This window comes from Phyllostomus discolor, chromosome 6 (genome assembly GCF_004126475.2).
Source record: "Phyllostomus discolor isolate MPI-MPIP mPhyDis1 chromosome 6, mPhyDis1.pri.v3, whole genome shotgun sequence".
NCBI classification, from domain to species: Eukaryota; Metazoa; Chordata; class Mammalia; order Chiroptera; family Phyllostomidae; genus Phyllostomus; species Phyllostomus discolor.
The window spans coordinates 45,004,346-45,028,700 of NC_040908.2; the positions used below are offsets into that span (position 1 = coordinate 45,004,346).

General features: G+C 39.7%; 1 long non-coding RNA gene across 1 annotated transcript; it reads left to right on the forward strand.

Moving 5' to 3' along the window:
- Nucleotides 1–3,850: 3,850 nt before the first annotated feature.
- LOC118501120 lies at nt 3,851–24,353 on the forward strand. The gene is made up of 3 exons (XR_004903713.1): nt 3,851–5,579; nt 6,268–6,334; nt 24,339–24,353. It is a non-coding gene; the product is annotated as an uncharacterized LOC118501120 (long non-coding RNA).
- The last annotated feature ends 2 nt before the right edge of the window (nt 24,354–24,355 follow it).

The window sequence follows — 24,355 nt, forward strand, 5'->3', positions numbered from 1 at the left end:
TGAAATTACCAGAAATTATGGGCTAAACCCCCTTCACACGTAATTTATTTCAGCCAGTATCTCATATTTTGTGATAACATGCAAATACCATATGTTGCACTTTCTCTTTATGGATGGAGGAGGGAAGGAGGGAGAACTGGCAGAATTATCACTAGGCACTGCAAACCCTTCCAGTGAAATCCACATTTACCATGGTGACGTTTACTAGTTATGGCAGAGCTGATCAAGTGCAGATTTTCCTGCTGCTGAGGCTAAATTGCAAGCTGCTCATAATGCCATCAGATGCTGCTGGGGTTTGAGCCAATGGGAACTTAGGGACTGCTTCTCTCTCTCCCTGTTTTCTCTTGCAGCTGAGCCCCCATGCCACTGCCGGCCCACCCTCTATGGGGTTTGAACTTGACTGAACCCACAACAGCACTTTCCTGGAATAAATGTATCTCCACCATCTTATTGGTTCCAAATACTCAAACCAGAAATCCTAATGTAGTCCCAGGGCTTTCATTTTTATTTCTCCTAACAGGTATTTATTTTCTTAAATGAAATGGTCAATATTTAGGAATATATATTATTCATAAGACTGAACGGGGGAGAGAAAAAAACACATCTTGTATTCTGCTAGTCTATTTCATCTGAGGCAAAATGTTTTATGCCAGGCCAAGTGAGTCAAAAACACAAAGCTATTATTCAACTCATAGCGGCTTCAATCATTTCTCTACCAACAATGGTGAAAAGATGTGATTTTACAAGCAAACAGGAAGAAAAAGCCTGAACACACCCTGGGAGCATGTTTAAGGAGTTGATTTATGTTTCATGCTGAGTCTTACACCTGCAGTTCAAGCACAACCAACTTGGCTGCCCCAAAGAGTCTGGTTTATTAGGTATCAAGGAGTCGCAAGAAGCCATGTAATTAAAACCGTAATTAACTGGAAAAGGAAAGTGCCACCTGAGTTTTGAGAGGCTGTCAATTTTATTTCCATTACAGCCCTCCTGGTTCTCCTCTTGGACTTTTTTTTCCTTTTGCTCAATAAGAAAACCGTGTATACGTACACACTACATACACATTTATTTTTAATGTATTAAAATATGTATGAAGGGCTGCTTCTTATGGAAAAGGTCAAAAGAATTATTGCCTGTTTCAGTGTTTCTAGACCAGCTCCTCCAGGGGAGAAACCTTGCAGAGGTGCACGCACAGCACTGTCACCACCAGCCACGTGTGGCTATCCGGCACTTGAACTGTGGCTAGTCTGCATGAAGACACACACCAGAGTCTGAGGAAGTAGAACAAGCAAGGTAAAATATCTCAGTGATACTTTTAGTATCACTGATTTGTCAAATGATGTTATTCTGGGTATATTGGGCTATATAAAAATATATGATTATTTAATTTCACCTGTTTCTTTTTACTCTTTTGAGAGCAGCTTCCAGGAAATTCAGAATTAGCTACATGGCTCACTTGATATTTGTATCAGGCAGCGCTGGTCTGGTGACTGGGTGCTGAACTGTGAAAGGATGCACTGCAAACGTCTTTTCTTGTGTTTTCTGTCTCCCTCGGGCTGTGAGGGCTGGCTGGCACCGAGCAGTGGGAACCCATGGTGGCGGGGTGCAAGGACCACATTTTTAAAGCACGTGTTTGTGTTGCTGGGTACTTCAACCCACTTGATCAATCAAAGGCTCAAAGGGAGATGGGTGAGCAGCACACATGGAACTTTAAGGGTCCTGTCTTCCCTAACTGCCCCTTGGCCAACAGAGGGATTCAAGTGCACCATGATATACATTAGCTCCAGAACCTAGAGCGCGAGAAACGTCAAATTAAGTTACTAACAGCGAGTTCAAAACCAACATGTGTGCCTTAATTTGTGAATTAAAGTGCTGATAAAACAATTGTTTGGGAAAGGTCAGTCTATTTATATTAGATTCTGTAAACATCCATTTCATGTTATTACACCATCTTTCTGAACCACATCCTGGGAGGGTAATAAAGAGAATTTGTAATGAAGACATAATTATGTAATAGTTTTGAAGGTGGCTAGGGATGGAAGCTTTTTAGTGCTTTCTATCAGGAAAAGACAAAATTTAACAATATCTTAACCTTCCTCTTTTCCTTTTTAATGTGTTTTGCGGTGGAGGCAGGTAGCAGAGATACAGTGTGGACACACTGAAAAATGTGTGCAACTTCTTGTTTTCTTGTTGCTGATACAACAGTGACAAACGTATTGAGGAAAATTGCCCAAGAAAGTTAGGAGACTGAAACCACCCTTCTTTGGGCAGAGGGGGAAAAAAAAATCACGTCCCTTCCTAGTCTAAATCTTCCCCTACTTCTCTGCCACAATGGCACATTTTAAAGTTGCATATGTTACACGGAAGATCTCTGGAATCTTCCGGTTTGGAACAGAAACATGTTGGTGTGTAATTTTGGGAAGTGAGCCTGAGGTGCCCAGAGCAGATGATACACGGGGCTTAGGTCCTGACTCAGCTACAAGTCAGCGGGGCACCCCGGGACCATCTGCGTTCTATAAATTACAGTAACGCCGGCACATGCGGCTTGTAAATCACCGGTGAACAGGCTTCACCTTGTGACACACGACATGAACCCTGTTGTATATTCCAATAAACTCCCATAAACCATCTGATATAAACTCCGGATTATGTTTCTTTAGGGGTTGGAATACTTAGACTTTTCTTTGCTGGTCTGATTTCCCTTCAACATGTGAATTGAATATACACTGCGTGCTCCTTCTCTTTTTCATACACGAGGCATTTTGCTATTTTTCAAGCCCAGAATTTTACTTCATGGCTGACATGTGCAATTTGGTGAACTTTAAAGGGGCAGTCTTTTTTTTTCTTTCACCTTCTTTAATAAACTTGTTTCTTTCAACACGACTGTGAATGTCAAAGTCTTGTGGTTACTCCGAGAGGAAAATACGATTTATAAACAGCAAATTAATGGTCAAATTGTCAGTAACCTACTTCACTGAATATAAATAAATACGAATCATAGAGGGTCATATCGTTAATATGGCTTTGCTGGGTTTCTGGTAACCTACACGACTGCCTTCTACAATCGCCTTTTTCTGTGTAGCAGGAACATAAGGAGGAAGAAAAATTGGAGTGGCGATAGCATTCAACTCCATTTATGGCTCCTCCATAAATGGTTCTGAGCAACTGTGTTTGCTTGGTATACACTGTTCCCCCATTCATGCAGTTCTTCTCTATCCTCAAGAAAATCCTTTCTGAAGAGCTGCTTCTAAAGGCATGTGATAGCTGACTGGCTGGCCACAGGTCAAAGAAAGTGGCAGAGAAATATCCAAACATGCATTCTTCACAAGACACCATGCGTTGCTTCAATTAAGAAAGATGGTAAAAGAAAATTTTCCTTCTCCCTCCTTTTACTTTTTTAAAAAAGTCATGGCAACAATAACAACAAAATCTAAATTTTTATTTTCATGATGAAAGTATTTTGTCTATTAAGAAATTTCTTCCAGTTCACTGTCTTTGATGCAACATTGTTATTGCCTTCGTGCGACTTTTTATACATGTAGAAGTATAAACAAAAGGGATAGATCATTACTATTTGTTATGGAATTTAAACTGAACATATAATAACTTTTATTATTATAAAATTTTATAATACTTTTAAAATGTTAATAGCTTCTTAGGAATCTAAAGAATGAGATGATTCAGAATTAATTTTATTGGTCTGACATATTCTGCTCAAAATTAGCCAGAACTTACGTTACATTTGCATGTGCATTACCTAAAAATCTCATTAACTATTATTTTGTAGAGTAATACTCAAGCCTACACAAAGCAAACATGCCGCTGTTTTTATTTATGTTTGATTAAACACTTATAGAGGGTCCATGTACTCAATAGAAATTAGATAAATTTCTTCAAAGTTGTAGGAGATCCTTGAGATATAGACAACTAAATGTACATAAAGTTTAAACATTCAGGTTCTGCTGAGAAAAATGCCCCTCTAGTTGACTGTAATTTCCTTAGTGGAAAAGAGGTGAAATTAAATTTTGCTGAGACACACAGCAGCACTACTGTGAATTCAAAAACATAACTTCCAGGAACTTCTAAATACATAGTACCATTCTTTAATTAATGCAGTTTATCCTGTAATTTTAGGGATTTATTGATACTGGCAGAAACATTTGCAAATAACTTAGAAAATTTCATGACATATTACGCGTCTCAAAGGATTTCATTCAGTTTTTCTTTTTCAACTGCAATCAATAATTTCTTTCAAAACTCTTAATATGCTGAGATGGAGTATAGTTAAAAGATTGTTGGAAATTCTCAAAAGAAGGATTTAAGAAAACAAATATGAACAAAGATGAACTTTGTAGCATTACATTTTCTTTCATTCATATAATTTTTGAACAAGTTCTGCCTCTGTTTTCTATTACACCTAAATGTTCTCCTTTTTATTCAACATCAAGAGATATTAATGTGGGTGCATCAAGTCAGAGTTTGGGTTCTTTGAACATATCAAACTATTTTTTCGCAAATATTTGGGGTTTGATAAAACCCAAAATGCATGCAAGAAGCACTTTTTCCATTAATTATTAAACCCATGTGCATTTTGAGGAAAATTTGATCCATATGGGTTCTGGTTCATTTATCCTTTACTCATCAAAATACTTTTTTCTTAAAGTCCATGTCCAAGAAATCTTTTGAGCCCTATTAAGTTTTCTGAGCTTTGCCAAGAACAAACGGAGTTGAACACCAAAAGATTCAAGTTGGTTTGTAACCCTATACCTATGGAGCACTAATGGGTTCTAAACTTGGATTAAACACATGTTCTCATCCCTAATGGTTGGATGTACCTCCAGAGGGATGCTTGAGGCCTCATACAGAAAGCAAAAGTCAGATGAATGTCAACAAAGACACAAGAAAATCCCAAATGCATCACAATTCATTAAAAGATTACATTGACTATATATGTTTGAGTACATATATGCAGAGATGTTCCACAGAATTTGAACTGGAAGTTTAAGAGACATCCCAAATAGGTTATAAAAAATGTATTATTATCTAAAATGTGAAATGCTAGTATTTGGACAACAATTCCTAAACATTGGGACTTGGTTAAGGTTAAACATAATTATGGGAAACATACAATATTCCATCTACATGACATGACCTTTGGGATCCACTTCAAAATGCAATGAGAGTTAGGGATATGGGGGGAGGTATAGATAAAGCAAGATAATTGTTAATGCTGAATGCTGGACATATTCGTGTTTACTGTACCTTTTTGTTTCCCTTAGTTGATGCATTGGACGTCTCCCATGCCTGTCACACGTTTTGGGTCTGCCCTAGCCATTGTGGTAGCAACTGCTGGAGCAGTACCTGGTGTGACCAGTACCTCGCGTCGGCTGTACCAGGTATCTCTCCTGCAAGAACCTCTGATGTCATCGTGATGCACAAACCACCTTGACAGTGTGAGGAAGTCAATACTCTCTGGGACCTCCTTTATTAATGCTGGACAATTCTGAGGTACATCTTCCATGATGATTCAGAGAGCTCCTAGTGGAGCCCCCAGTGGAATGGATTTGACAACATACCCTTAGGTGGGTCTTTCCTCCTTCCCTGTTACACTCTTTTTGGTCTCTCTCTCCTATTCCTTAGCAGTACTTTCTAAGAGAAACTGCCTGCATCAAGTCCTTCTGATAATTTTAACACATACATAATACATAACAATACATGGTCATTTCTAAACACCATAAGCCCTTGTCTCAGGCTAACAGAGGTATTTAAGTCTGGGACTTTTATAATAAAAAGGTTTTATTTTAAGTTTTTACACTTCAGTAACTATAATAAAATATAAATTTTATTAAAAATACACAAATAAGTTTTTCTTTAAAAGATGAAATTTTATATTTTTACTGTTTTATGATGTAAAGCCTTTTATTGATTATTCAATCATAATTCTCTGTCACAAAAATATGTCTCATAGAGTGAGTTAGAAGTGTTTCTGTCTCTTCTGTTTTTTTTGGAAAAGTTTGTAAAGAATTGGTTCAGTTCTTTCTTAGGCAGGTCAGTTTTATAGAAGTGGAGGAAAAGTCTGAACAATGTGGTTGTATGGTACTTATTACTTATGCTAGGCTTTTAGATATTTGTATATGCATTCTGTTTTTCCTACTATACTACAAAGTCCTCCATCTATTAAATGTATTTATTGAACATCTACTATGTGCTAGGCATTGTGGAAGGGGGACAGGTAGAACAGTGAACAACACAATCCCTGCCTTGTTGCAGTTTATAGTCCAATGATGATGGAGGACAAGAAACAAGTAAACAACAAGCAAACAGATACTTTTGGCAGGTATGATACCTTATACATCTCTGTAACACCATCTTCTTTCTTCTTAATATCTAGTATAATGCCTTAAATTTATTCAGCACACAATAAAGGTGGAATAACTTATTTTGGTACGACTGCTGCTCTCTAACTTGGTTGGGAAGATTAGGTTGTGCACACAAAGTAATGTGAGAATTATACAAGACAAAAAATAATCTTATAGCTCTCCTACTATAGTAAGGGAAAAGAATATATAGAGTTTGAAAACTCAGTTCTCAAAGCCTGATGTATAAAGGCAGAAAAACCCTCAAACAATGCCTCTTATCCACAAAGCTGCCCATTGCACATATTTATGTCTCTCACACCAGCATTTCTCAAACTGTCACATGCAGAAAAATCACCAGAGGATGTTTTTAAGTGCATATCTTGATTCCACAGCTGTGAGGGACCATAAGGCCCTTCACTTCTCATAAACTTCCAGGTGACGCCAATACTGCGGGTCTGCAGACCATACTTTGAGTGGTGAGGCTCTGAGCCCCCTCCTTTTTACCCAAAAGCAAAGAACCCAGAGGTAGCTGATGAATGAATAGGAAAAATTTCCTTCGGGTTTTCAGTTGCTGTGAACTGTCTGTTCATGAGAAAGCCTAGAAAAATCATCAGTCTGCATACAACCCACAACATCCTATGAGAAAACCAGCAGAGAGGGAATAAGGGAACTCTTATCTTCCTGAATGATGTCATTTATGCTGAAACTTAATTATGAGCGAACATCCATCTTTCCTGTCAAACAATGCAGTGTACATAGGCCAAATCATTTTTAATGTAAATATAAATGGTTCTTGTGTGTAGCCGCTGGGGAGATGGTTAGTGTGGGGAGGGAGGAGAGGCTGGAGAGCTAATTCTACTTTGCAAAGGGAGCAGTGCCTCGGTGCTTTGAGATTCTGCACCTATAAGGAAAAAAACAAAACATAAATGTTAGCGATAGAAAATTGGCTTGCTCATGTCCAAAATGCAGAGATTTTTACCTTGGAAAACTTTATTTTGTTTGTGTTTTTCATTCAGATATGCCACCTGGAAATACATGCTTTTCCTATCAGCATGACGACTTTTTTTTCATTTATGTGGTTGAGTTTTTGGGCACATTTCTCTTCCCACAAACAGTTCTCCAGAGTTTTATATATAAAGAAGCTTTAAGTAAAAGACCAATTTGTTAAAAACCAAAAATTATTCATTGAAACCGGTATACTATGTTGTGAAACCAGAAAATATAGGAACCATAAGATCCTCTTATTGGTACATAAACTCATGTGTTTGGGACTGTTGCATGGCTGAAATCATCCAATTTCCAATGCTCGTAAAGTACCAGATAACTGTGAATCCTGATGGGAAAAAATGGACCACCAGAGTCACAAGGTGTATTGGGCAGAGGGGGTTGATTCCAGGGAAGCAAGAGTGTGCATGCTAACCAACCAGTGCAATTGGATTGAAACTTACCTGCAGTCTTCTACATATGCATGTATGTGGCACAACTGTTACACATTATAGGCAAAGATATATGAGTATTTGTTCTAAAGTCAACCCTCATTTACATGTATTTTTATGTCTGCTAATGTGCGTGGGACTGTATTAGGTAACTTGAAAGGCTGTGAAAAGTACAAGGGATTGTTCCTACATTCAGGAAAGCATAAATAAACTCTGGTAAGTACCCTAAAAAAATCACTAATCTAGTAAAGTAGTGTTTATTTCAAAGGGGGTTGGGAGAGAGACAAAGAGGGAATTCACTTTTGTCTGTGATCCTAGGACACCTTCTAGAGAACATGTGTTTAGGAGGTTAGAGATTAGGGTTCAATTGTCCTGCTTAAACTAATGCAGGACAGGCTCTGGCCAGGCCCTGGGCTTTAGACAGCATCACTCTGACTGCCCTCTGTCATACCCCTTCCCCCAAGTGTATGTGCCACATGAGTCCCATGTCCTCTCTTCTCATGTTGCTTGGAACTCTGGGATCACCCCCTTCCATGACCCTGGGCTCATTTCCAGGGCTGTGTGGGTGTGGGCACTTGGCTGCATGGTGTGCACCCGGCCCCCTCGCTCTTCTTCTTTTGTAGGGCCAACTCCCATGAACCCACAAAGCCACTTTGGGCTAAGCACTCTCAAGACAATTTGTGACGAATGCTGTGAGGCCACACTGAGGGAGCTGTGTGCTCATGCCAAGGTGGGATTTCGTGTTGCTCAGGCCATACCTAGAAATGTCTAAGGTACCAACCTACTTCCAAGTTCTGATGGAAAATGCATGGGAACTAAACATTGGGACCCTCTTAGCTCAGTACCTTTTCCTGTCTCACATATTCATCACTGTATGTTTTCATTCCCCCCCCACCCCACCCAAAATTCAGTTTTTGAGTTTTTCCTACAATAGTCAGTAAAGTAGGAAAAGGAACTAGAATAACTGACTTTCCATCAAGCCTGGCCATTTATCTCAAACCTTTAACATAATTTTTGACCCCCTTCCCTTTTAGTTTGGAGAGAATCAGAGAGAAGTAAAGGAGAGGGTAAGGGGCTGGGAGAAAGAGCAGCAAAGAGAAATATTTCCTCTGAAACTGGTAGTATCTGCAAGGCATAGAGTAGAACTGCTTGATGGAGCAGAAAGAGAGATATATTTACATCTATTATCTACAGCTACCTGTCTACCTATCTGTCTAGCCAAACTTACTTCTTTCCATCCATCCATCCATCCATCCATCCATCCATCCATCCATCCATTTAGCTCTTCATCCTTGCTCCCTCTAACCTCCACAGCTGGCTTGGAATTAAGACAATCTCCTGCTTAACCCAGTGCCTGGGGCGGAAACCAGTGGCAGTAGTCCATACTTTATGCTGTGTGCATGTTGTCGGACATGGTTTTGTGGTTTGAAAAAAAAAATCTTCTTCAATGACTTTCTGAAAGAGAAAGCTTTGATTGTTCCCGCAGTGGCCCTGTGGCTGGCACTGGTGCCCACACTGGTGCCAGCTGCCAGTGAGCTTGGTGAGTAGGTGAGGAAGTGGCAGAGGTCAGCTTCCTCTGTGTTCTATTCGTTATGTTTTTATAATTGTGGGTTGTATGTCAGGAGCTATGGTTTGGTTTTTATTACCCTATTTTGGTATCTGTTGGGTGCCTGGTTGAAAATGTCTTTCTTCTTCTCATTATGAATCTACAAAATCCAAAGTTAATATTCTCTTCCTATGGATGGGCTTTCTCCCACATTGGCAAGCTGCTCTGGTGATAGGAGATATTTTTTGGAACAAATGACCCAGATACCATTCAAAAATTGTTCAGGCAAGGTCTCTTAGAGCCTGGAGTGTATAACATTAATAGAAATTTCTGAAAGAAGAAAGATAAAGTCTACATTTTCAAAACATCCTTTTTAAGGGAAACCTCAACAGTAAATAAATTGCACCAGCCAGCAAAATTTGGACACCTTTAAAAGGCTACTTAGGTTTGAGAGGAATTTAAAAGCTGCATCGGATGTGGCACTGCCCACAGAGGGGTGGGGGATGCAGTAGGAGCTGTCATACATAAACAACCAAAATGATAGTTTGGCTTTCCAGATGGAGAAATGAAATGTCTGTGTACTAGAGGGGTCCTGGGAGATTTTGAAGAGAAATTTGTGATCTGGATCTTTATTCAAATATAACATTTTCTTAGTTGGTGTTGTACAGAACATGGTTCTGAGAACCATTATATGCATGCTATAGGAAAATATTGGTGACTGAATGAATTGGTGACTGAAAGGAAAGCATTTCACAGAGTCTAAAAATTTTTGATTGTTAAGATGCACCATTATTTAATATACTACTAAGGAAGAAAGAACACTGCCAATTAAATTATGCCATACCATCGAACATATAGCCTGATTCCACTGATATCAAATTCTAAAAAACAAATACGGGTCTTTGACTTGATGACATTTGGTGTATCTTCTATTTTAATAATTTTCAATACATTTCAATAGCTCCGAAAATTCCCACAAAAAAGAAATCTGTTTAACTTAGCTTTCCCCAAATTTTATAACATGACATGCTCTTATTGGGTAAATATATTTATGAAATCATGAGCAAAAACATATGTGATCGGTTTTAACTCATTGCCATTCTAATACCATCACACCTCAACTTGTTGCATCTTCGGCAAAAACTGTCTCTTCCATTTGCGTCCCCAATCCTTTTGACATCACCCTGCTGATCTTTTTTGCTTTACAGTGTACTAAGAATTACTGATCTCATTTTATACATTTCTTGCCCCATTCCTGGAATCAGCTATTTTAAATATTCTTTATTCTTCATAATTAAAAAGATTCTTTAATTCCTTTTTGAGTTCTGTTTTTCTCATTTCTGAATTTTTATTTTGATTTGTGATTTTTCTTTCATGTCTTGTATCATTTTCTTAATATCTTTTAGCTCATTTTACAATAAGATGCTAAACCCTGACCTATTTGTTGAGCACGTCTTTCTGGCATTGTTTTATTTTCTGCAGCAAAAAATATTCTCATTCTTATCCTCTTTTTTCTGTACTAACTTTGTTGAGAATACTTTTCTGTGGATCATTTTAATGTGAAATTTGTTTTCTTGAACTTTTAGAAGGCAGCTAGATTCAGATAGTTTTTCTAGCTTCACAGACCCCCCTTTTCTGTGGCTTTTGTGTAGTGTCAAAAAACTGTGGTGGCTTGTTTCCAGAGATTTCTTGACTCTGTTCCCCTTCCTCATTGTATCTGTATCTTCTTTTCCTCACCTTTGTCATTCCTGGCAGGCTCAAATTTAATTAATACACTGGTAGTTTTTCTTCAGTGTGGATTTCTGTCTGGTAAGGAAGCTATGAGGGATTAGTTTGAAGGGTTCATGGTGAGCAGACAGCCCCAGCCTGGTTAAGTGGGCAAAGCCTCTCCTAGGTTCAGCTGCTGCTCTTATGTTAGTCTGCTGCACTTTCCAGTGAATATCTATTAATTATATTTTGGGGTTTTCTTCACCCCATTGATCCCTTTGGCTTTTACCTGCCCATAAGTGATAGCATGCTTGTTGAGGCTACTGATGGTTTGCTCATATTTTGAGATTTGTGGGAATACTTTGTTATCTTGTTTTGTTGTGAATGTTGTCTGTGAGTTTTTGGTTTTGCTATCTAATTGGTCTGCCAATTTTTTGCGGGGGGAGAGAGAAAGAGAGAGAGAGAGAGAGAGAGAGAGAGAGAGAGAGAGAGAGAGAGAGAGAGAGGGAGAGAGAACCATTTATATAAGGGAGAAACATCTATTTGTTGCCTCCCATCAGCAGCCCAACCAGGCAATCTGCAGTCTAGGCATGTGCCTTGATGGGGAATCAAACCAGCAACTTTTTGATGCATGGAATGATGCTCCAGCCCACTGAGCCACACAGCCAGGGCAGGTCTACCAATTTTTATGTGAAAACTCTAGAAGAGCTAACAACTCTGCTGCTACCACCACTGACATATTTCTAGAATCCCTTGGAATACTTTCAGAGAGTATTACTATTAAAATCTTACTAAGCAGTACTCTGCAGGGCCCTGGTTTGGTAAGTGTTATCCTAATCTATTAGGCACATTAATACTGGTTTAGGGACAGTCTATTGAATTTTTGAAACAAAAATGTTATCTTCTAGTTCGATTAAATCTGTAATGTCAACAATAATAGTAATTATGACCTCTTCAAATTGTAAATAGCTTTTCCATTTACAGAATACTAGCACAGCCATTATCTCAGTTAATCCTCCTAACACTCCTGTGAAGTGGGTACACGGAGTGATAATGCTTATTTTGAACATGAGGATTTGGGAGATTCAAGGTGATATAGCTGGTGGCGTGGCCGAGACTTTTCCCTACCAGTTCAGCATCATTGTCACAATGCTGTGTCATTAACCTGATTAAGCAAGCATGCTGAGGTGTCCTTCCTTGGTAATGAACACATCTTTGATATTGGCCCTGTCTCTGAAAGGGACAGAACCTCCTACTCCTGGGAGATGTTCTGGGGCAAAACCCATTGTTGAGCTACTGCCTCAGTCTGTTTGGGACCCATAACGGAAACACCACTGATGGGGGGCTTAAACAGAGCACCTTCATTTCTCACAGTTCTAAAAAGTGGAAAGACCAAGATCAAGGCACAGGCCGATTCAGCGTCCGGTGTGGACCTCCTTCCTGACAGCCATCCTCTAGCTGTGTCCTCACATGTGGGAAAGGGAGAGAGAGCTCTCTAAAGTCTCCTTTATAAGGACACTGACCACTTCTCAAAAGCTCTACCTCCAATACCGTCACATTGGGAATTGGGCTTCAACATATAAACCTGAGGGTTTGGGGGAGGGGCACAAACCCTCAGCTCGTAGCAGATATATGCGACTTTGCCTGAAACCAAACGCTGCGTGGAAGCTTTAGTCTGGCTGTGTGGCTAGTGAGGTGGAACCTCAGCATGTTGGGCTGTCTCACGTGAGCCTTAGATGCTCCTTAGCTATAGAGTAAGGGAGACTTCATGGCCTGATCAGTGCCTTTAATTTTCCGGGTCCTAATCTGAGCAGAAGTTAGAGATACTTCCTTAAATGTAGAAGAAAGTCTGTGTCTTTCACAACACATTGGCTTTGTGGAAAAAGAGAGAGGCCCAGAGAGTCAGAGCCAAACGCAGGACTTGAACGGGAGTGTGCCACGGACACCCATGAGGTGTAAACATCGTTTCCAGTCCCACAGGAGGTCTCCCCAACCCCCCTCTACCCTCCACTTTTACTCCCTGCTTGAGCCTGGATCTGAGGTTTTCCCTCTTTGGAGCTGGGGTGGGGAAAGGAGGAGATTGTCAAGTTGAGAAGGAGTGGATGCCGGGAAGTTTTAAGTTGACCTTTGTCTGTTATCAAAAGGAAGTCAGACTAATGGGCAAATAATTTAGCAGCAGGGAGAAGCCATGTCCCCCTCTCCTTCAGGAGTCTGTGCTTCCTTCTCCATGTGAATCCTCTCCCTGCAGGCTCTCCAGCTGCCTTTGACTTTCAGGCTTTCCTGCTGCTCTGAGTTCTGAGCACTGTGGGTACCTTTCTAACCCCAGACATTTCTTTGTCATTTGTCTTCTTTCACTTGTTCTTATACACATATTCATGTTTCTGTCAAAGAAATATAGCTACTTCTTCTCATGACACTTCCAATAAAAGCATTAGTTGCTTGAGGCTAAGGCCAGTTGCTTCCTCCTTTTTTGCTGCTCTCAGAACCTAGTATAGAACATTCCACACATTATTAGCTGAGTGATGTTGACTGATGGGATTTACAGGTAAATATGCATCAATTTCTAAACAATAAGGGGAAACACCTTCCTTCCTTGAAATTTTACCTACAGAACCCAAGAGCAATCACGGATCTGAAAAAAAAAAAGCAATATTTGGAAGGAGAAACAGGTTTGATTTTTAGAAAAGTAGTAGTGTGGGCATAAAAGAACATTAGAAGCCAGGCAGCCTGATGGCCACACCTAAGATCCAAGTAGCAGACTGTATTTCTTTGTGAGAGCAGGGATCAGCAAATCATATCCCATGGACCAAATATTGCTGGTCTCCAGTCTTACAAATAAAGCTTTATTCAAACAGAGCCATGCTAATTTGTTTACGTATTGTTCATGGCTGCTTTCATGCTACAGTGGCAGAACTGAATAGTTGCAACGGAGACTTCATGGCCTATGCAGCCAAATAAATCAACCATCTGGCCCTTCTTAGAAAAAGTTTACTGATCCTACAGTGAAGACACGTGCCTGGTACTGATGCAGGAAGGTGTTTTCACTGCCTGGCATTTGCTTTTTTTCTCTCTCCCGCTGCCTACTTCAAATGCCAAAAAGAAGTTGTACTGATACTTCATGGGCTGTAGTGCTCTCCCTTCTCTCCTGGGGAATTGGGTACGTATTGTGTAAAAGATAAAGGAAGACATGGGAGGAAGATCATAGCATAACCTTCCCATCCCCTGAGAACTCACACACCTGGCAAGTAGAAGACGAAGGTGATGCTAAATAGTGTGTTAAATGTATCTTTCTTTTCTCTGGAAACAGCTTTTTAGGTATATCACTGTTCATATCCATTGTACATATATCTCATTAAAGGTTATATTGCTTTAAAATGAGCTTCTGGTTGAGGTAATAGTATTGGATCAAGATTTAGTTTATGTTGAAATGGTTTGATTGGAATATCATAGTATGAGGAAGCAAAGAAAAGGCCAAATGTGCTTACATTAGATGTAATTTAGTAAAAATGGAAAGTTCAGGCATTTCTGGCATAAAGAGAACATTTATAGCATTTTGGCTTTTCACATTCATCTTTTAAAGTTCCCAGTTACAACATTTTCTTTTCTTGGCCCCTTAAAAATAATGAATAATTTTGCTCTGTATCCATAGTTTGAAATATTTTGGTATATGCTAATTCAGAAGATAAAATTTCTTTGGGAAATGCTCACTTTTGTCTGCATATTAGAAATGAAAAGTCTGCTAGCTATAATTCGAAAATTACCAGTGTCATTGGGTTCATATCATCACATCGTTTTGTGACTCTTATCCAGGACTCTGGACATAGTAACCATCCATTCAAATCTCAACCCCCCAAGCGGGTTATAATCCATGAGTCTCTCTACCTGCCCCACCCTTTTTCATCAGCACTGAGCATGGGCTCTAATAAGCATTACATGTTAGCCTGTTTGAATACTCATGCCCAACCTCCATCCTGGGAAAATTAAATTTATGGGGACTGTTAAAAAAATCTATTTTTGAATCTATTGTCCACCAAAATTTGTCTTTTTCTAGCTCCAGGCAGTTGGTAGTATTTACTTGCTTTCTTTATGTTAGAAATGGCCTTCACTCTGACCAATGAAATGTGAGAGAAAGTTTTGAGTGTCACCTGATTGTGAGCTTTAAGAACCTGCATGCAAATTGCTACTATCATTTCCTTTTTTCTTCAGCCATAGCGATCAGCGCGACATTTCATAAAGCAGTGCCTCTGCACAGAGAGTTCCAGAGTGGGGTGGTGTGGAGGTGAATCCTCAGTCAACTTGTGCAGAGTGTATATTCAGAGTAAGAGGATACCTTTGTGGTATAACCCACAGAAATATGTAGTTTCTTCTGTTACTGCAGCATAACGTGATCCTTCCTGATAGATTTGGTATGTCTGGGATGGCTTTTAAAATATGATTTGAATTCTCAGTAGTGAGGGTTAGTTCTATGGAGAAGTAATCAATTATTTTCCAAAGAGACTTATGTGAATGTCTGGCATGGTGTTTTAGTCAATGACTTCATATCGCATGCCTCTGGGACGCAGTACACACTCCATACCGTCTGCTCACTTTTGTCGTTGCTGCTGTTTTGTTCCCTGTTTATGTGATTCCCAAGGAAGAAGACACTTGAAGGAATGCTTTAGAAATTGAATGTGTGAAATGCAGTCCAGTTTTCAGTCAACATCCCTTGGAGAAAGCAACTCTAAGAAAGAATTGAATGGTATTAGGCCTGGGGGCAATGCACCTCGAGAGCAACAGGCTATTAGCAAATTTAGTTGCCTTGGGTGTAACATATCATAACATAATGTAATGTAATGCAACAACATAATGTAACATAACATAACGTAACATATTGCTCCAGTCCAAGTTTTTAGCTGAAACAAAGGTTTAGCCAGAAAAAACACACTATTTTGTATGTGTGTATGCCAGGCTGCCTAATTCACTTCTACACTCATTTTTAAGCCCAAGCATTACAATTTATCACCTTTTTAAACTCAGGGTGACTTGCCTTGACTGGTGTAACTTAGTGGGTTGATCATCACACTGCAAACTAAAAGGTCACAAGTTCGATTCCTGATCAGGACACATGCCTGGGTTGCAGGCCGAGTCCCTGGTTGGGGCGTGTGTCAGAAGCAACTGATTGATGTTTCTCACACATCAATGTTTCTTTCTCTACCTTTCTCCCTCCATTCCCCTCTCTCTAAAAAGAAATAAATAAAATCTTTAAAAACAATAAACTCAGAGTGACTAAGGCTCGTCTTGTATTTTTGCAACTTACGTACTTGAACAGTTTTAGTTGTAATAGTCTTGCATAGAGATATCTTTCTTCTATCTTTGACTGTTTAGTGGGCAAGAATCTCTTCCAAAGGGCTTCTGTTAGGCCAGGTTACTTTGAGACCTTTGAGAGAGCAGCAGCTGAAAGAAAGGAGCCACTTAAACTGGCCAATGTAGGTTTATGCTTTCATAGAACAAAACAATGTTCTTTGCCTATTGTTCCATCTATAGCCACATGCACACATTAACAGCAATAATAAAATATTGCTCCATTATCCCCAAAGCATCGGTCTCTGATGAGATAAAAGCTTTTTTCCCAGAGGGGATGGTTAGTGTGTGAAGGTGGGAGATTGGAAAAGAAGGAATGCATTAACCTCATGGTTCTGATAGAAATGGCCTCTTCTGTTATGAAGAAAATGCACACGTTAAACATGTGTGACTAGCGGAATCATAAGAGATCGGTTATCTTCTCACTCCACTTATCTCAGTTCACAGGACTCATAAGTGGTTAGAGAGCTGCAGACTGCTCAGTGGGAACTGGTCCACAAAAGACATACAATGAGTTAGATAAAAAAACAAAAAGTTGAAGGAAGAGAGGTTATTGAGTTATTGAGTGATTAGAAACTCAGAATATGTCCCAGACCTCTACAGTCATCCTTGTGAAACCTGCGCACTAGTCTCTTCCTGTCATGTCCTTGAATGAAGCTATTACTTCTGGCTTATTTTTCTTTATTAGTTTCTTCACCGATGGGTATATGCAACTTACATGTAAGCAAGGAAGCAGAATAATAAAATAAACAGTTGTGAACTCACCACTCAATTCACTCTTCCCCCATCTCATACTTCTGTCCCCTCCCAGGCCGGGGATGAACTTTGTGTTGAACGTTGGTTGTTTTACTAAAAATCATTTCACCACATGTGCATGCACACACATATATCCACATAGAGAATTGTTTGGTTTTCACGTTTTTTGATCTTTACAAAAATAACACACCTTTCATAGTCTGCTGGGACTTGCTATTTTTACTCAACAGTCTAAGGAGCACTCACGTTGTTTGTGAAATACTAACCCATTTACTTTTCTTGCTTTATAACTTTCCACTACGTGACTATACCACAGTTTGCTTGTCTACTTTCTTGTTGATGGGCATTTGAGTCATTTCCCAGTTGCTTCTCTCTGTTGTGAACCAAACTGCTATGAATGTTTTTTTGTTCATGTCTGCTGGTACACATGGCAAAAGTCTCTCTGAGTATTACCCTGGGTTGTAGTGTAAGTGAATATTTAGCCTTACAACATACCACCGTATTTTGTAAGTTATTTCCAAAGTTATACCAATTCGCTTTACTGTCACCAGTATATATGAATGAGATTTCTCATAGATCCACATTCTACATTCTTTGAAATTGTGAGATGTCTTAATTTATGCCAGTCTAGTGTATAAATGCTCTTAATTTGCATCTCCCTGATTGCTAATGAGATTGAGCATCTTTGCAAATATTTATTAGCAATTTGTGTCACCTCTGGCTTTTTTTCTTTTTTCTTTTGAACTAGCACGGTAACAGTATATTCACTCCTCATTAGGAGAGAAAGAGAAGTCAGTTGATTAAAGTCTTTTGTAATTAAATCCCCAATTCGTAGATGATAGATGACTAGAAGCTAAGGTGAGTGCGATCGTTTCTGTCTGTGAAAGCAGAGCTGTGTGCTAACGTGCCCTTGGGAATTCCTTAAATCCTATACTTTTATAGTAATGTGTGCCTAATAAAAAACAATGAACTATATCTACAAATAATGATACATGCTAATTGGGGATTTTCTGTATTCTTACACCCATCACTCAGTATTTTGTGTCTGTAAGCAACAGAAACCCACTTTGGTTAACTTAAGCCCAAAAAGATTATTCACAGTCACTCTGTTCACAGTAGCAAAAAACCTGGAATGACTGAAGTGTCCATCAACGAGAGAACAGATGAGTCCCTTGTTGGTGGTCACAGCATCTTGTGTGATGGACCCTCTGTGAATGTACATGATCCCAAAGAAAGAAGGGCAGGGATGTATGGAGGAAAACAACACATTTCAAACTCCTTGACTTACTGGACTCTTTCTTCAGTAGAAAGACTCAAAGGAGATGCTGGTTTCCAAAAAAAGACAAATGGTGTTTCAATGAAAAAAAGTGTTTTTGATACCATTCATCATGAGAAAATATAGCTGGATTAGTTTTCCAACTACTCAAAATGCCTTTTGCCTGAGGTTTTCCAGGCTAAGCTAACAGACAATAAGATGCGTTCACTTGTGCTAAGATGTGAGGATGGTGATGACTCGGCTCAGGGAGGAGTATTCCTCAGCTCCAGTGGCAGCGTGGACCTGTGGTATTGGTGACCTGGATGTTTATGGGCACAGTCATGTCCCATTCTAGTGACTGGTTCACTAGAATTGGCCCATTTGGATGGCAGCATCATAACACTATTATAACTAAAAAATATTTATTTATGAGAGACAGAGGTGGAGAGAGGGTTGGTGGGGGAGAGAAGGAAAGAGAGAGAAGGAGAGGGAGAGAGAGAGAGAAATGTTAATTTGTCATTCCACTTGTTGTGTATTTGTTGGTTGCTCTTTATGCGCCCTGACCAGAGAGCAAACCCATAATCCTGGCAAATCCAGATGATGCTACCTGGTCAGTGCACTTTGTTTGTCACTTAATACATCTCAATTTATAAACTTTGAATCCTTTTATGTAAGAGAGAGTTTTAGTTTTATAGCGTTCAATAGAGCCATGATCTTTTCCCCTCTTAATGTGTCATTTGCTGGCCAACGGCACTCCCATATGAGTCAGCTGGCCTAGGGGCGCGGCTCCTCCGGTTGATCCGCCACGGACTTTAACAAAACGCTCAGCATTTGGTACAGTCGTTATCTTTCAGCTCTCTCTCTAGTCAGCAGTCTTGCACAGCTTGATCTTCCTCTTAATTTAGAATTTGTCTTCTTTCTTGGCTGCTGGCTGACTTCAGAAAGGAACAAGCATTCTCAGTGAGTAAATGTAACTAACTCCCCAACCCTCGCCCTCTTCCCACCCCAGCAATCATTAGTCAGAACATCTGTTCTCCCTGCATTTAGAACATGATGGAGCTCACACTGGGATTTTTGGCTAGGATCTTTTCTACATCAATTGTTTACTAGACAGAAAGCTCCTAAAAAGAAAAAACTGCATCCTCCACACAACTGTAATTCTGATATTGAGCACAGGACTGGTACCTATTAGGGCCAAAAACAATATTGGTTCAATTGCATTGAATGTTTACACGAGACATTAACTCAGATTGGTTAGTAGAAAAGGGGAACCAGAAAGCTACTTTTTGTTATAGAGATTTATGACTTATCCTTCATTAAAAAAGGACCATGTTAATAACCTTGTTCTTATTGTGTCACTTTTCTTAAATGCTTGTCTTTTTACCTCTGTGAAGCAGTAGTGACAGCTAAGCTCCTGAGCCAGACAGACTTGGGACAGATCCCAAAGTTGTTGCTTGCTATTTTGGTATCCTTGGGCAGATTTATTAAACATTCTAAGACTCGGTGTTTTCATCTCTAAAATGGGGACATATAGTCACAACCAACTTTGTGCAATATTCTGAAATAATATTTGCCAAGTATATTCAGTAACTGCTCAGTGAATCATGGCTATAATGGTTATCACTTACAAGAAATAGTAAAACTGATATTTACCACTGTGAAATAGTGGCCAACTTTTCTATTCACTTCAAAGATGTAGAATTTTGCACCAATTAAAATAGTTATTCAGAAAAGAATAATTATTTGCTTTACTTACATGCACCAACAATAGACATTCAAGGATGTTTGCAATAACATGATTATTTTGTAGCTTAAAGTGAATCTTTCACCCTAACGACTCACTTTATTTTTTAATTTAAAAAATCATTTATTTATTTTTAGAGAGGGAGAGGGAGGGGGAAAGAGAGAAACTTCAATGTGTGGTTACCTCTTGAATGTCCCTTACTGGGGGCCTGGCCCACACCCATGCATGTGTCCTGACTGGGAATTGGACTGGAGACACTTTGGTTTGCAGGCCAGCACTCAATCCACTGAGCCACACCAGCCAGGACATCACTTTAAAATATATTTTAACTGGCTATAAGAAGTGAATTTCTGAACTAGTTTTTCTCTATGGGTTCTTGTTTGTTCAATGCCCTGTCTTGCAAAGTCAGTCACTACTGTTTCCAAAACCATTCCAAACACGTAATGGCTTTAAAATAATCATCTATTCTCATCCACAAAACTGTGGGTTTGGTGAGAGTCGTCTAAACTAGGCTGGGCTTGGCTGATTTAAGCTGCAGGTCTGGCTAAGCTCAGGTCCTTTTGGTGGGTTGGGTTCGGGTCTTCTCCATATGTGTTCACTCATTCTGGGCCCAAGCTATTCTCATGTTGATGACAGAGGCAGAAGGGGCAAGCTCACCTATACAAGCCAAGTTTAAGCCTTTGTATCATATATGCTAATATCCTATTCACAGATAGGATATCCTATTGACTGAGTCTAAAGTCAGAGAAATCTACTTCTCCTATGGAAATAGGTGGTCAGGAGTAAATTTTTTTTGAGCAATCATCAATCTACCACTCAGTATAACAACATGAGCTATTCTATATTGAGGCCAGTGAATGTACAGATAATTTCTTCCCCAGGGACTCACGTAGCACTAGTAACTGATAAAGGGATTCATTTTTCTAAGAGTGCCATTTCCAACCAAGCTTGTACCACAAAGTGCTCAGAATTTAGAATGTTCAGTTCAGTATGTCTGAGAAGGAGGTATGCAAGAGAGCTTTAAAAATACAGCACTTAAGAAGAGACTGAAGTGAGTCTTAGGGGATATAGCTAAGGAGATTGCTATTACTTCTAGCAATGCAATTTTATGCTCCCTGCAAGAATACCATTCTAGATTTTTTAAAGAAAAATGAAGATGTGCATGTGCTGAGTTTAATTATTTGACTTCTGAAATATCAGGTTTTTGTATCTTTGTATATAAATAATGACTTTGTGTATTTGGCTTAGGAAGAAACTTATTTTGGGGGTATTTCAGTCTCAAGGTTATAGAGACAAAGAAAACATAGCAAATTCTACATTCTAGATTTATAGGTGTGTGCTGGGGGAAGGGGAGAAGGGGGTGGGGAAGGGAAGTTTACACTCTTATTTGCTTTCTGTGAAGTCTGATAAAGAACTTCTGTCTTGATGTCTACTGTTGGCCTTAGCATGGGTAACTTTATTCAACAAAATATGGTAACTGAAAACAGGTCATTTTGACATTTGACACCTGCATGGAAAAGTGTGTATTTGGACAAGAAATTTGTATTTTTTGAGTGCAATTGTATTAAACAGAACACTTCCTGAGGCAATTTCTTACTTTGTTCTCCCCATTTTCATCCTCAAAGTTAGCAAGCTGAGGGCTTCTCATCTTCTGTACTTGGGGGGGAAATACCTGAATCTAAAGCAGGGGATCCTAACCTTAGCTACACTTTGAAGCCATCTGGGGAACTTTATAGATACTCATGTCTGAGTCCCACGTGAGAGAGGCCAATTTGCCTGTCTGGGATAAGGCTGGGGCATCAGAATATTTGAACTTGCCCTGGTGAACTAATTGCTCATCTAGGGTTGTGAAAGTCTAAACTACATCTTGGCCAACTTCATCTTTGTCATCAGAACTGCTTGGTGACCGTAGATCTGCATTCAGTGCTGCGTAAAACAGAAGGGTGGAGACTAATGAAATGAATGTCCTTGTTGTCTCCAGAGCTTGGCATGTTATCTCACCGAAATTCATCTGCACAAAAATCCCATGAGGTGGGTTGGGTGGTATATTGCTGTCCTCATTCTGTAAATTCTAAAACAGAGTCTCAGTGAAGAATGGAACTTGCCCTCAAACACAGTTTTTAATTACAAAGTTAGGATTCTGCTGCCAGCTATCAGCTTCAAAGCCCTGGGACCTTTATATGCTGAAATAAAGCTGAGTAGGCACTGATTTATCCACCTCTAACAAGCCTTCTAGGATGGAGAGCAGTTTTTCATAATGTGTTGGGGGTGCATAACCAGCAGAGTGAATATTAAGCTAAGGTACGAACAGGCAGCAATAGTTTGTTTTAGATACAGATTGAGACTAAGGTTGATAATTAAAGGAAAGGGAAGAGTCAGGGGCAGTAAGAGTGGAGGTAGGTGGCCTCAGCCCCTGTATCTGCACAAATATTGGTTAAAGAAGACTTACCAGATATTTCTTTGGTTGATTACGGAAGGGTGGGTGAAAAAGAAAATCACTTCTTTAACCAATATTGGGAAAGGGGATTTTGAAATAGAATTCTGGAGATGGTGAGGGGAGAGGATGAGTGAGATTGGCAGTGGATGTGAGGGAAAAAGAAGGGAAATCACAGAAATTGTTTGCTATCAGGAGAAAAGTGGGTGTGTTGGGTTGGAGAAGCCAAGGGGCGTGACAGTGAGCAGAACTCCCAGGTGGAACAAACATGGTGGACCCCCGCCCCCGACCTGTGTGGGCACACCATGGCCTGGCTGCTCCTTATCTAAGTGGTAGAGCCCCTGTAAATTGTTTGGCAGATGAGTTCTAGCTACGGGCCCTTGGGTGACACCCTGATGGTGTGTCATCTCAAGATGCAATGTGACCTTTTGCTGGGTGCATGGCCTTGGTGACGTCTATAGAGGAACTCTCAGTATTCTGAGTGATGGCTGTGGGAGGAGCCAGGTCTGTTTTCAGAACTCCATGTTTTTAATCCTTCTAGGTCCTAAAATCTTAAATGAAAGCATAAATCTCAGGAAAAAAGAAGGAGCAAGTGAGATGGATGTGAGGAGAAAAGAAGGGGGATCTTCAATAGAACTCACAGACAGTGAGCAAAGATGGGCTTTCTTGTAATTTCCTTTCTCCAACATTTTATTAGGTACTGACAACATGAAAATTTAAGTTGGTAGGTTTTACTCTGATGTTTTAGTTTAAATGTGGGTTTATCCCTCCTAGCGGAAAGTGCTTCCAGGCGCTGAGCTTGACTGCCCTTGCACTTGGCTTCTTGTTAATGTTTCTGAGTTGGATCAGCAGTTACAAACTAATCAGCCGAGGGACACTAAAGTTCTTCTCTTTGGTCTCTCAAAGCTGGAGCCTGACTTCTACTTTGGTGTTGTAAATTAGCTGTGAATGGCGTCCCCAAACACCATTTCTCTAAAATGGTGTTGTGAATTAGAAAGCTGCATTTACGTTTTCAACCCACCAATATAAAACCTCACAGTTTTACAGTAAAATGTGTTTTTATTTCTTGGTGCACTAGCCCATTTTATCCTTACAAAACCCTTCTGAATAGTCAAAATAGGCTTTTATTTTATACCCATTTACAAGTAGAGAAACAGAGGTGATTCAGAGTGGTTACGTGAATCTGCTTCCATGAAGGGAGCCCAGCATGCTGGTCTCTGTGGGGCGCATGGCGCTCTTCAAAGCCTGTTTCCATTCAGAGCCACGTTTGGTCTCAGGGCGACCCGGAGTGAGGTGAGGCAGGTACTCCTCCTCATCTTGGAGAAGAAGCTGAGACCTTGAAAGGAGAGGTCACTTTCCCAAGTTGTTTGGACTATGCACAACTAAGTTCACCAAGGCTTTTGCTTTTTACATTTGCTTCCCTATCTTTTGTGATGATTCAGCAATACAGGGGAAAAGTCACTTCTTGAAAAAAAAAGAAATAAAACAGGAGGAATGAGGACTGCTGACACTGGGAATATCTTCCTGCTTACTCTTTCACCATACTAATAGAGTAAGTGGGAAGTGTTGATTCTGATTTGTGTAGAATGAATTTCTGACTTCCAGTTATATGGTGGGTTATTTTGATTATGATGAATGTAAACCCAGAATGTGCATTTAAATGTGCACAAACTTTTTCATTTTGTCTCAGTGCAGATTTTTCAAGTTCTATCACCTTGCTTTTCTTGCCTAATGATTTATTTTTTTCCTTTTTCCACCTCACAGAGTTAGATCCACGCCCT